Genomic DNA, 12964 nt, shown 5'->3' on the forward strand with positions numbered 1-12964 from the left:
TATGAATATGTGTTAAAAATTATATTGTGGTAGTAAAACCTACATGGAAATGATCCTTTTTCCCTCCAAGAAAAAAGGAACAAGAATCAACTGTTGCTTGTAAAATTTTATAGAAAGCTGAATGGGGAGATACCAAGTAAACTGTTTAATAATTTGCAGATACTTTGGGAGCTCTTAGCACAAAAATATAAATTTCTCTCAACTTTGGCTTTTCACAGCAAAAGTCAGTAAGCTGTGTGCAGAAATGAAGCAACAAGTTAATTTTGAGTTGCCTTTTCTCCTAAAATGTGCCATGTGTCTTTCTTGTTTTCTGCCTTAAATATAGAAAAGAGGCAGGAGGAAAGTAGTGTGAAAGGATCATAGATGAGCCTGGCACTTGGTAAGATAAAAAATGTGTAGGCCAGTCTCTAAGAAGCCTTTTCAATGCGCTGTGTGTGTTTCTATAGGAGATTTTTGGCATTCTGTGTTTCTAAAATAGTCCTTAAATACTAGAGATGTGAGCTCATATTATTACAGTTAGTTGGCTAAGTGCTTTATACAAGCTTCCCAATAGAAGCCAAGGAGAGAGAGAGAGAGCAGCTCCTGGGGAGGAGGTCCTGCTGCAGCAGTGACCAGTGGCCAGGCAGGGGCTCCTGGTGGCTGCTGGGCTCTTTGCCATGCACTGGCCACACAGAGAGCAGAGCCCTCCACCTGCACAGCTGATTCTTTGCTCTGCAGCAGCCTCGGTACCTAAAGCACTTGCTGGAAAGAAAAGCTGAAACACATGGTGAAGGTCATTTTCCATTTGTGTTTTGAGTCACTTGTTGCTCTGCAGTCTTCCCTGTAAGTGTTTAAAAGAAAAATATCTCCCTATTTTTCCACAGTAACTTCTGATTTAAGTGATGTAAGGTGAGGGGGAAACCCCCAAATCTAAAAAAGAGGAGAAAAGAAGAAGTATTATTGCAAAATGGAATAAGTATTTGTTTTCAGCACTAAATCTGGGATAATCTGCATGACAATATGGGTTTGTTCTTTTGTTTATGATAATTGAATTTGAAAAATGTCATTGAGCAGCTACTTGTCAGTTTGTTGACGACATCATAACTTTCACAAAAGAGCTAAGAAATATCGTTGCCACTTTGAAGAGAATGATATTAAAGAAGAGACATTCCCCACTTACTGTTTTCATAGATTTTTTATTCTTCTCAGAGATGGAAGTAGCTGCACTGCTTCCCTTACTGCTGCAAAAGGAAGTGGAGATTCATGTAGCAGTTGTAAGGTTCAATAATTGTTGTAAAAGAGGGAGGTTTTCTAACCATTTTCTAGGCTGGATGGTGCAATCTGGATCATGCAAGTTACCAGCTGCAATCTAGACAGGCATGGTTCTCTTGGGAGAGTAGGAAGGAATTTCATTCACTCAGTGCAGACTGACTAAAGTATTTTTCCTAGAAGAGATAGAAATTAATTGTGAACGGCAACCTGCAAATTGTAAAATTCATTACAAAGAGAGCAAGGGGATATGTTTCCTTTACATTTATGTGAAGGAAAGTAAAAATGGAGAATGAACAATAAAGCAGGGAAGAAAGAAGGCTTTCTGCTTAAAAAAATACTTTTGATACAAAAGCACCTTCTAGCATTGCAAATCTGCAGCTTGAGGAAAAAAGAAAATGAGCTTGTTCATCGTGCTCATTGTGATGTGCATGCTTACAGAGCTTTGAGATCAGGCAGCTGGGAGCATGCTGTGTGGGTTTCATTCTGTGCTTGCTGCCTTTTATTTCATTTACTTAAGTGGTTTTACTCATCAGTGGTTCTAATATGTCTCGCTCCAATTGTTTCAGCAGCATCTATCTAATCTAAACTCTTCTGTTCACTTTCTCACCATTAACCTTTTAGCAAGGCAGATTTTTAGTTCATTAGTGGTTTGAAACTGACAGCCTGACAGCATCAAATGCCAGGAATCCAAATTTTACAGAAATACTGATGATCTAATGCATGCAACTTAAGGTATATAGGTTTCTCTCCTGTCTAACACATCAAGAAGGTTGGAAGGAAAAAAGCCTCTCCAGTCCCCTCCCTGCCCATAATTTCAAATTTTAAGAACTTGTCAAAATATGAAGTTAGAACAGTTTTAGAGTCTGAACTTATCTGCTAGTAGAACAGGTTTAACTGTGGACTACACCGCAAAAAGCAAAATGTGCACTGCTCTGCTTTCCAAGCTATCCAGAGTTTTACTGGGAGTGATGTTTCACCGTTCATGGTTTTGTTTCTACTCCCTTTTCCATCCAAGAGGTTAAACCAAAGACTTTGCATTGCATGGTTTACCTACCTATTTCCTTGAATGTTATTTCTGATAGCACAGATTTCTCTGGTGAGTTGCATAATGCTAATGAAGATATTCTTCATCTGTGGTTTGAAGACTGATGGCCTCCTAAATACCTGGTAGTTTTAGTGCTTGGATGAGACGTTTGGTGCTGGCTCAGGTCATTTCTAAATGGAGCTCAACAGCTGGAAACAGGAACAGAAGCGATTTTCCATTTAAGCAGTTCAGAAATTGCTGAAGAGATGTTTTGTCATTGCAAATGGGAAGTTAGGAGTCTGTGCAGCAGCCTCTCTAATTAGAAGTCTTCCCCAGTACGAAGGTTTGAGACTCCTCTAAACGCAGAAATATAAATTACATGAATGTGGACAATACAGTTACAGTTCAGCATAAACATCAATTTCATCACTGAGAGAGCAGTTTGTATTCATACTCTGAAATATTGTGCATCTCAAGATGTCTTAAATCTCTAGTGGTTTCTCAGCAAAAGCTGGTAACAGTCAAAGCCCTTCCAGACAGCTTGACTGGAAATAAATCAGAGTTTATTCAGGAGGTTGTACAAGATTTCATTTTGTAGTGTTGTGATGGACATAATCCACCTTACAGGTCATAGCATGTTTGAGGTGGCTAAACAGGAAATGTAAATATACACTTCTGTACTGTGGATTTTTCTTCTTCATTGCAATAGCTGACTGTCAATCCAGTATTAGATTTTTATAATCTTTTAGATTCATAGTGGGTTTTCCACTTCTGTGGCAGCTACAAAAGATGGCCCAGTAGACTTACACACATAAAACATTTCTTAGTTTTGAAATTTTTCCATTGGAAATTTCTGTAGTGTTTTATCAGAGGACTGTATAATTTTGAAGGCTTTTCTAATTATTTTCTCCATATATCTTTGTTTTCTCTATGATTTTGCTTTCTTTTTAACTGAAGAACTTGGTATGTTTGGTAATATTTGGGTGGGAGATAGGAGTTAGAATAATCCTTTGAAGTTTCCCTTAAGTTATCACTTTGGTTTTATATCACATTGCTTTATTTAAATTTACTTTCTGAAGAGTCCTGTATTCAATATTCCATTTCCCTATGTTAAAGAATAATAATTCTTGGAAACTGGAAGATCCTGGGAGATCTGTAGTGCAGATCAGGACTGTGTCTGGGCTCTCATTGTGCCTCCGCAAGAGATCAATACTGCAAGCCTGGGGATGACGTTGGGAAGGTTGCACAAAGAAATTCCTGTGGGGAGTCTTAACAGCCTTTAATAATTTTGAAATTTGTATTAATAACCATAAAGTATCTTTGTTCCTTGGCAAATCAAGTAGTCACATTTTCATTGCATGTGACATTTTAGCACCTGTAGCTCCTGTGAAAGTGTTCCAGTCTGCTGGAGCACACGCTGTGGGAAGGAGTTACCTCCCTGTGTTTTGAATATGGCACCTGCTAATTTCATCTCATAGCCCTTAATTTTTATTACTGGAAGAGATGAGTGAGTCCTTAATTTTTATTATTGGAAGAGTTAATGAGTGACTCCTCCCTATCTACCTTCTCTCCTGATTTTTATAGACTTGTGTCAACTGTATCTTTTTTTCCCAGAATGAGGGATCTGTTCAATATGTTTGATCATTCTTGGGGACTTTCTGTCCCTTTGAGAACTCAGGGGGTTTGTGTGCGAGGGCAAAAGGAGATGAGAACTGCACACAATGGCCAAGGTGTTGGATGAATTTATGCAGCATTTTTATAGCTTCTCATTGCTCTTTATTGCTTTCCAAAGTATTAACAACTATGGGTTTCAAAGCCTGTCATTTCTCTCTTAAAATAGCACTTTTCCTGCAAATGTGTAATTTTATTTCTACCTGAACTTAGTTTCTGTCTTTTCCCTTTGGTGGGTCATCTGGGAAGATGTGGAAAACAAGAGCCTTGATCTAGATCCCCGAACAGCTCCACTGATCACCATGATGAAACTCTTTGCTTTCTGTCTTTTAATAAGTTACTTATCCAGGTCAATACCTTTTTTTAAAGGGTGAACAGTAAATTCTTCCTAATCTCAATTTTAGTTTTGAATGTGCAGTGAGGTTACTATTTCAATCTTCTTCAGGAGCCAGAAACAGGAGCTTTTTAAATTTGTGTATTTTAATGAAAATTGCTGTGAATTGGCTATGCAAAATAGAAAAGATAATACAGGACTTGTATAAAGACAACACTATATGCCACAACATCATTATTTAATTATTTAGTTATTAGGTAGCTGGATTTATAGATTTATTGCTAATCTGTGGATATATAGATCCAGATAGATAAGGACAGATCTTTAGAAAGATTACCTGGCTGCTGCCCTGGCAGGTAACATGCATGGACTACACAACAAAGATATTTAAAAATAGCAGCTATTGTGGGATTCTGGTGATTGAATTTAGGTGTCTGGGATGTTGCTTGTAGACAACAAGCAGTCTTTCTTTGTAGTCTGTAGACTAAAAAGCATTATTAGGACAGGAGCTTTCTTTATCCCAAAGATGAATTACATGCTAAAGGGACTGTTTTACCTCCAGTGACAGAAGGGAAGCCTGCAGGGACTGGCATCTGGCTCACAGGTGATGTTTGAATGAAGTAAACTCAATCTTGAATAACTAAATCAGAACACTAAATCTTGACAACACCAGCTGAATGTCATTGTACTAAGAAGTATAAGCAGATTATATCTAAACTGTGAGGCTCATGTAGTCACAACAGAGCAAAGGGTAGTATGAAACTCTAAATTTTAAGATTTCTTAGCTTTTCAGTGATTAAGTAAGAAATCATGCTAAATAATCACTAAAATAATAAGCAATTGTGGGTAACATATTCAGTAGATCAAATTTGATTCATATAAGATAAAAAAAATAAAGCAAGTTTAATTGCAGGACCTGGTGCCTTCTCCTAAAGAAAATATACACCTGCAAAACCTACCAAAGAGCTTAGTCTCATCTTTAGTTTTGGAGTATCAGTCTCTGAGCCAATAGGGAGTGTCAACACATACTGATTAAATAATCCTGCCCTTCCTTTCTCCCTCTCTTTTCTTCTGTATGTAATCCTTCACAGTGCTATGCCAAAAGTAGTACAGGCTTGTCATTTTCTCTTTATTCTGCCACAAACATATAAATAATTCCTTCTCTGTCCAGCAGGTGATTTTCAAGGACTTCCCTTTATGTGATTTTCAAATACTTTTTGATGTAGTTAAGTAAAACTCCAGTAACTTCTTTTATTAAATATTTCAGAAGGTAAAGTTATTTTGAAAAATAGAATGGTTTTTAATCAAAATAAAATGCAACTATTCCTTAAACATTCAAAAATTTATTCTTACGCTTGATGTAGTTTAAGCATTTTACCCAATGAGTAGAATTTGTTTTGTTTCTTGTCAACTGTAAGAAAGAATTATTTCAGAAGAATAAGCATCAGTGATGAATCAGAAAAAAAAGCCGCAGAAAAATGATGTTTTGTTCTAAAATTTCTCTTGTCTAGGGACCTCAGTTCTGTTTCCTTTGCTTTGTTTACTTGCTTGCTTGCTTGTCTGCTTGGATTCCAGGGCTGTGACAGTGGATGACAGATGCAGTAATTGTAAGATGCTCTGACAATCAGTGCTGTATTTCTAGGGCACCAAGTGAGCTAAGGGTGGTGTAATGTAATCACAACCTGTTCACCATTCTCTGCAATGGGTATTGTAGTAGGATTTAGACTGACATGCTGTTTTTATACACACCTTGTCTTTTCTTTCTTTTTCTTTCTTTGTACTCAAGAAGTAACTCCTGAATTGAACGCTAGAAAGCCTTTTTCCCCCAAATACCTTTAGTTTTTCTGCATATGCATGCTAATTCTAAAAGCCTTTAACATTCAACAGCATATTCTTGTTGACTACTTGAATTTTGCTTTCCTCTAAAGCACTGACAGTGTTGTAGCCAGCTCCCAGTGAACTGAGGTGCATGAACATTTATGGGGCCTCCACTTCTTCACTGTTGACTTGGCTGCTTTGTCCAAACTTGTTAATTGTGGTAAGAGTCATGCTGATGGCTGAAATTGTGTTCATTTCCAAGGAGCTCCAGTGGGATGAAGGCTTCGGTCTTTTGCTTTGAAACAACAGCATGCTTATTTGGAGGATCATCATTTATTTAGAGATTGTTGATTTTGTCTAGACAGAGAGAATTAAGATACTAGCAGTTCATATGCCTTTACAGCATCTAAATACAGGGGTTTGCAATCTTGCTGCAGAAGCCTTTCACAGGTAAAATCTTTTTCAAAATTAAAAAAAGGACTTCTTTCTTTACAAAGATATGATGTAAATCAGAAGCCCTATGTTCATTCAAGTCTAACTGTCATCTAAAATAGACATCATTTGGAAAAAACTGCACTTTAATCTGCTGGGATATGGATATGAATATAAATGTAGTATGAAAATGCACCTTTTTCAGGTTGTCAGGTGGAAGAAAATATTGAGTATGTGAAAAGAAACTGTAATATGAAGCTCAAAATACTTTAACTGCTTTGTTGTCTGCATTCTGTGGAATATTTATCAAAAGTCCTACAGAAATGTTCTCTGAGTTGTGCTCATGCTGTGGTTAGGGGGACCATTCCTTAGGGAAGCATCATCTGGTATTTAGAGCTGAGTGATGTTCATGTTTCAGCTTTTGAATGACGTAAAGGCAAGGGCTACTAAAGAAGAGTTTGGACCCTGGGTTTGAGGCAAAGTTGGTTTATTTTTAAGCTCAAGCTGGGTGCCTCTGGAGAGGGACCCTGAAGAAAGAAATCCCTGGGCCTTTACACCCTCCCAGTTTGTGCACAAGATGTTCACGTGCCCTGCGTGCACCTCTTGGTCCAAGGGTGAATTATTGTCTGGGCTCTTCCAATATCTCACTGCATTCTTTCTCCATGTCTACCTGGGCAGGCTATTAACTGCTCTTATCCCCCAGCTTGAGGCCCTCCAGGGTCTCAGAGACTGGGTAGGTACCCTTATCTGAAGGTACCCAGTCAATGTTTCTTCCCCTGCTGAGCCAAGGGAAGTTCACCTGCACCAGGCTTTGAGCTGGCAGTAGAAACGTGTGAAGTTTTGGCAACTGAGTCTCCCTGTATTAGCTGGGAGTGCATTGGGCAGATGTTCCTAACTGGTTGCTGTTAAAACCACAAATAATTGTACATGCACGTGGATAGTCTTTCTAGCAAAGCAAAGCTGTAAAGAAAGTAGTTGCAGAGGAAGGAGCTGCTGTAGATGACTGAGGCAATCAAATGTCTAGACAGGTGTTTCGTTCACTTTTCTTCAAGAACTTTTGTTTTCTCTATAAATGTTTCTTAAAATTCCCACTACCCTATTTGAAGTCCCACGTGGTGACCCTTCAGAAAAGTGTTATCTCTGTCCTTTTGGGAAACCTCAATACTTGATCATGCTGTCACAGAAAGGGCTTTATGTGGAGCTGAATGTTGGTAACATGGGAAAAAATGATATCTTGGACATTTATTTTGTTTCTGACAGAGTGAGAGCATTTTGACATCTGAAAGTCTTTGGGGTTTTTATATTTTGTCTCTTTTTTGGATTTTAGGGCAGAACAGATAGGACGGATAGAGGACTTGATGACATTCTTTAAGCACTTGGTGCATATTAGAAAAAAAAGAATTAATATGGTTTCTCCCTCACAACACCAGGATTATACATAGTCAGTGAGAAGATGGTTTATGCTCCTGTTAATTCAGAGCTAGAAGACTCTAATAACCATTTCTTCTTCTTCGTGAACAAATGTTCTCAGTTACAAAATGGAGCATAAAGACGCATTGAAGGCTGCAGCTCTTATACTGTCACTAATAGTGGCCCTGGATTTGCATATAAACCTATCTATTAGAAAATTCTCATGCATATAAGCCACATCTAAATATACTTAGGTGAATGTTAAAAGGAAGTATTGTGGTCAGAGAAACATGATACTTTTTTCCTCTGACCCAGTCATTGAGGTTTTCTGAAATTCTAGAAGTTCAAAAGGTACGTAACTGCCTTTTCCTCCCTTGTACAAAGCACCAGTGCACATTGTTGTATTTTCAATATTCAAACTGACAAATTATGTTAAGCTTCATATTTCCAGCTCATAATTCAATTTTATGAATTCTTTAATGTCTGATGTATTCCTTAAGAATATCTTCATAGAGTTATAGTCCAAATAGCAGTTTCCAAAACATTTTATCTAGGATAAATACTTCAATACACTTTTCAAAATAAATAATGATGCTGAGCAAATCCTTTTTTCCTTATTTCTGAGTAAATAAACAATTGCTTCAAGAAGCCTATATTGTTAAAGGAGCCTCAAAGGAGAAGTATGTTACTTTGGTGCAAAGTATAACATAACCTTCTGCATGGACCTATCTGTGTACCTGTGGCAATTCAATTTGAATTTTCAGATGAAATATTCTAGACACTCTAGACCTGAATAACAAAAGTAAATATACAAGTCAGTTTTCAGCCACAACAGAAAACCCTGAAGTATAATGCTAAAATATCCTGAAGGAAGAAACTTGGTCACTTTCCTCCCTCTGGTCAGAGCTCAATAGTTGTAGGAACAGCCACAGTATCTTTAGGTGAGAAAAACTCAATTTGTTTACTGTCCATTTCGTGTTCTGTTCCTCTTGTGTTGTTCTCTGCTGTTACAGGGACTGCAGTTGACACAAAATGACACATTACCTGACTTTGTGGCCACCTAAACCATTTTTGCAATCCCTGTTAATTCAGTATCAGAGGAAACTGGCCTGCAGTGATACAGATTTGCAGTGTACCAAAATGCCATCGAGGCACACAGAACTGGTTATTTAGTGCTGGGCTGTCCCTCCATTGGCTTCATTGACATTAACACTGCCAGCTTGCTGTTAAATGTGTCCCTCCATTGGCTTCATTGACCAAGCATTAACACTGCCAGCTTGCTGTTAAATCTGTCTCATCCCTCTGAATATCTGAACGCCAAATCATGGTGATTTTTCATGCTTTTATCAGCTGTTGCTGCAGCAAGAGGGCACTTCATCCCTTTTCATCTTTAGGATTTGCTTGTCAGGATTTAAGGAAGTTTGTGTCTGACAGCTAAATAATCTGCTTGCCTTGCAGAAATAGTGGGATTAAGATTCTGCCTGTTTTGTTGATAATATTTGGTTGTTTTGGGAGTCAACCTAGGCTTGGAGTCAGAAAACACAAACTATTTCCACCATGTTTTTCTTGTGGGACAGGACTGAGCAAGTCAGAGTGATATCTACAGAGAAATGTAAGTGGAACAAGGCTCACTGCCACCACCTAGAAAAGGGATTTATGATAATCAGCATGCTGGAGGAGGACAGATGGAAAGTGAAACTTTAGGAGTGTCTTTAGGGGTGTCTCTGTACCACCAAGCTAGAGATACAAGAGCACAGAATGATATGCTGCCCTTCTTGCTGGTGGTGAAACTATTCTGCAGTCAAGAATCCAAGATAGGTTTAGAGAGAAAATGCAGAACTTCACTTGTCTTTACAGCCTGGTATTTAGGACACTACTGGGAGATGCCATTATGGGCATTCTGGTTCATGCTGCATTTGACTTTTAACTGCAGACATTATTGACAGCATGATAGATTTAGGTAAATGGAGTGAGGCAGTTTATGCTGCGAGATGTCAGGGATTGCTGACAGGGTTGAGGATCCTGTTATTGGATTTGGAATGTCTAAGGTCCCAAAAAGTCCTTCAAGTTCTAAGTCTTGTTTTGTGCCTGTGTCCCAAAGGGGTAAGATGTGCTTGCTTCTTAAGAATCCTGAGCCTGACAGGTAAGAATTAATCAGGTAAAAGACTAACAGCAAAGCTGGAGTTGTATGTCAGTACTTTGTAGCACAGATTAATGTGTCTAGAAGGACTTGGACCATTTTCTTATGTAAAGGAAGAACAGAGGAGGAGAAAGAATTATATTGCAATCTGCAATTTAATATATTGGGTGTTCTTTGCTCCCATGTTTCATTTTTTTAGAAGTGAAGGTTTTGATAAATTGTACTGGGCCTACAACTGAAGAAGACAACAAAATATCCTGTGGTAACTGTTTTTGAGAAGAAAAGTCTATGTCATGCAGATGTTTATTGGATCAGCAAGAATTCCAGTTGGGCTTGCTTTGTTCTCCACACCACTAGAACACTTGGTAGATATTTGACCTGTATGGGAGTATGAGTGAGATAGAACAGCTGGAGAGAGAGCAGGAAAGTTTCTGGCTTATATGGGAGATGTCACCATCTCCCATATTTGTTTTCTTGTCAGAAAAATTGATAGCTCTGATAATAATTCTTGCTCGGGGTCTCCAAATCTTAGCTATACTTGAGCTTTTAGCCTGTTATAGCAAAACCATCAGATTTACCAGATCACAAAGGATTCAGTATCTCTTAGAGTGAGGAGAGTTATCTTGGGTATTTCCTAATTAACAAAAAAGTACTATATTAAGTTTCATGTAGGTGTTTTCAGAAAGTAGTGACACACTTGCCATGCAAATGTAGACCAATTGGAAACATAAATAAATAATATTTTTTAAATCCCACCTCCTTTAGAACCTCTTAACAGGACGATTGAACTTGGCGGTTCAGGTCCGCCTGAAACCAGATTTACACGACTTAGCATTTTGTATTCCTTTTTCCTGTAAGTGATGCTTTTTTCATCCCTAGAAATCCCAGAGTGTAGTCCCTCACAATTAAAGAATAGCAGTTCCACCAGTCTTCTCTCTCTGTCCACAACAAATTCAGGTATCCCTTCTCACTGCAGTGGGTCCTGTGCAACCCTCATAAAAATTATTTTAATTCTTCCTCCTAGCTCCTAATAAAAGAGCAGCCTTGTTTGGATAGTATTCCCTTTTCTGTTCACAAATTGGTTTCCAATGCTGATTTATTACCTGCACAGCCATTTGTTCTGAATGAACAGATGAAATAATGTTTTCAAGCATTGCTCTTGCATCTGCTTTTATATATTAGGAAATTACTTTGCATAATGGATTTTCCACTAGGATACACAAATATCTTCATTTTTGCTCATGATTCTTTTGTTGTGATCTGTAGCTTGTTAAATTTTAGCCTGTTGTGGGTTTATATGGTGTTCGGTTTCATGGCATAAAATCAATGATTCATGTATGGTAAAGCAATTACTAAAATATTTCCTTTAATTAACTGGTCTTGCATAATAATTTAATCTTTAAAATAACAAAACCTCCCCTAATTTAAAGGGTTTTCATATTCCTTTAGTGAGCATGCCTTTATTGCAGTGCAGTTTAGAGTATCTGCTTTCATCATATTCCTAAACAATTTCATGAAGCAGAAATGTGAATAAAGGTTTGATCATGACTGAGCATGTACTGTGATGTGCAGCTATCTTGAACTGCCCTGTTTGCCTCTGAACCAGAAACTGCCTTCCCAGTCTTGCTTTCATTTTGAAAGAATTCTGTACTTTTATCTGTGTAAATGCAAATGCCTGGTATCTTCAAATTCTTCATTATATCTCTTCTAGTACAATTTTCACTGCTTTGCAGATAGATCTCAGATTTACAATCATCCTTCTTGACTTTAAATTTCTCCAGAACGACCAAGTCATGAACTTTTCTCAGTTTTGCCCTCTCTCAATTTGCAGATATCTGTAATCTCTTATTTTTCTTATTTCCAGCTAATGCTTCTTATCTTTCATTCCCGCCCCAGAAAAGAGTTTGGGAGGTTCTCTAGAGTTTTGTTGTTTATTTCTCTTCCTTAGCAGTTCACAAACTCTGGATTTTGAGCAGAGTTATAAGCTCATCAGAAGGTCAGGTGTTTCTTCTTCCACCTGCCAATTAAGTTGCAATGGAACACTTTTGGGTATTGCAATTCATAGTCTGCATTGCTGCCAGCATGGATTTGATCACTGTCTTGTGCACAACTCTCAGAACTATCTTTCCTCCCTATGTGCTCTTTTTACCGGCCTGAAATCCCTGTATTTGAGTGTTTTTCATTGATACATTTTGGCACATTATTACATATTATTAACATGGAGCTCTCAGTATTCTTTATATACCTTGGAATTTTTCAGCTACTCGAAGAGCTCTACTCCTATTGCTTCTTACATTGACCAGTGTTTTCTTATGGCCCTTATGGTACTCAGTACTTGCAAGGCTGGATCTCAGCACTCTGGTCGCTAAGCTTTCACTCAGGAGGTCATGAAAGCCTGGAGGAGCATTGTGGTGCTTGTGCAGACCTTGCAGGGAATAATGGCAGCTGGGGCTTTTCAGAAACAATGATGGCAACAATTATGCTTATTTTCTCATCTACACATTGCTAGGATTTTAAAGATAGAAAACTTTTTTCATAGGGAGACAAGCTGAGAAAGAGGGGGGATAGCATGCTTGTAATAAGAGAAGATACATAAAGATGAATATCACTGATTTTATTCTATTTTATTTTAGTGGGGGCAGATAGTATTTGTTTAATGTTTCAGCTTACTTGTCTGAGGCATGTTATTGCTTATTTTAGTAGTTCACTGTAATTTAGTTGCTTTTGCTAAAAAGATATAAAAAAATAAAATAAGAAAGAGATGTTGTCAATATAAAAATCACACTCAATCTAGAATGACTGAAATGAATATTCCTTGTATGAACAGAAGCCAAGTGGGTTCCTCTCTGCTGCTTCTTTCAGCTTTACTTTTGGTGTTGAATTA

The 12964-nt window shown here is 37.8% G+C and overlaps 1 protein-coding gene across 3 annotated transcripts in view; it reads left to right on the top strand.

The window, feature by feature from the left end:
* Positions 1-12964, top strand: part of SH3KBP1 (SH3 domain containing kinase binding protein 1) — a 186165-nt gene that overhangs the window by 111519 nt on the left and 61682 nt on the right. The window lies entirely within an intron of this gene.

Source organism: Geospiza fortis, unplaced genomic scaffold (genome assembly GCF_000277835.1).
Source record: "Geospiza fortis unplaced genomic scaffold, GeoFor_1.0 scaffold285, whole genome shotgun sequence".
Lineage (NCBI taxonomy): Eukaryota > Metazoa > Chordata > Aves > Passeriformes > Thraupidae > Geospiza > Geospiza fortis.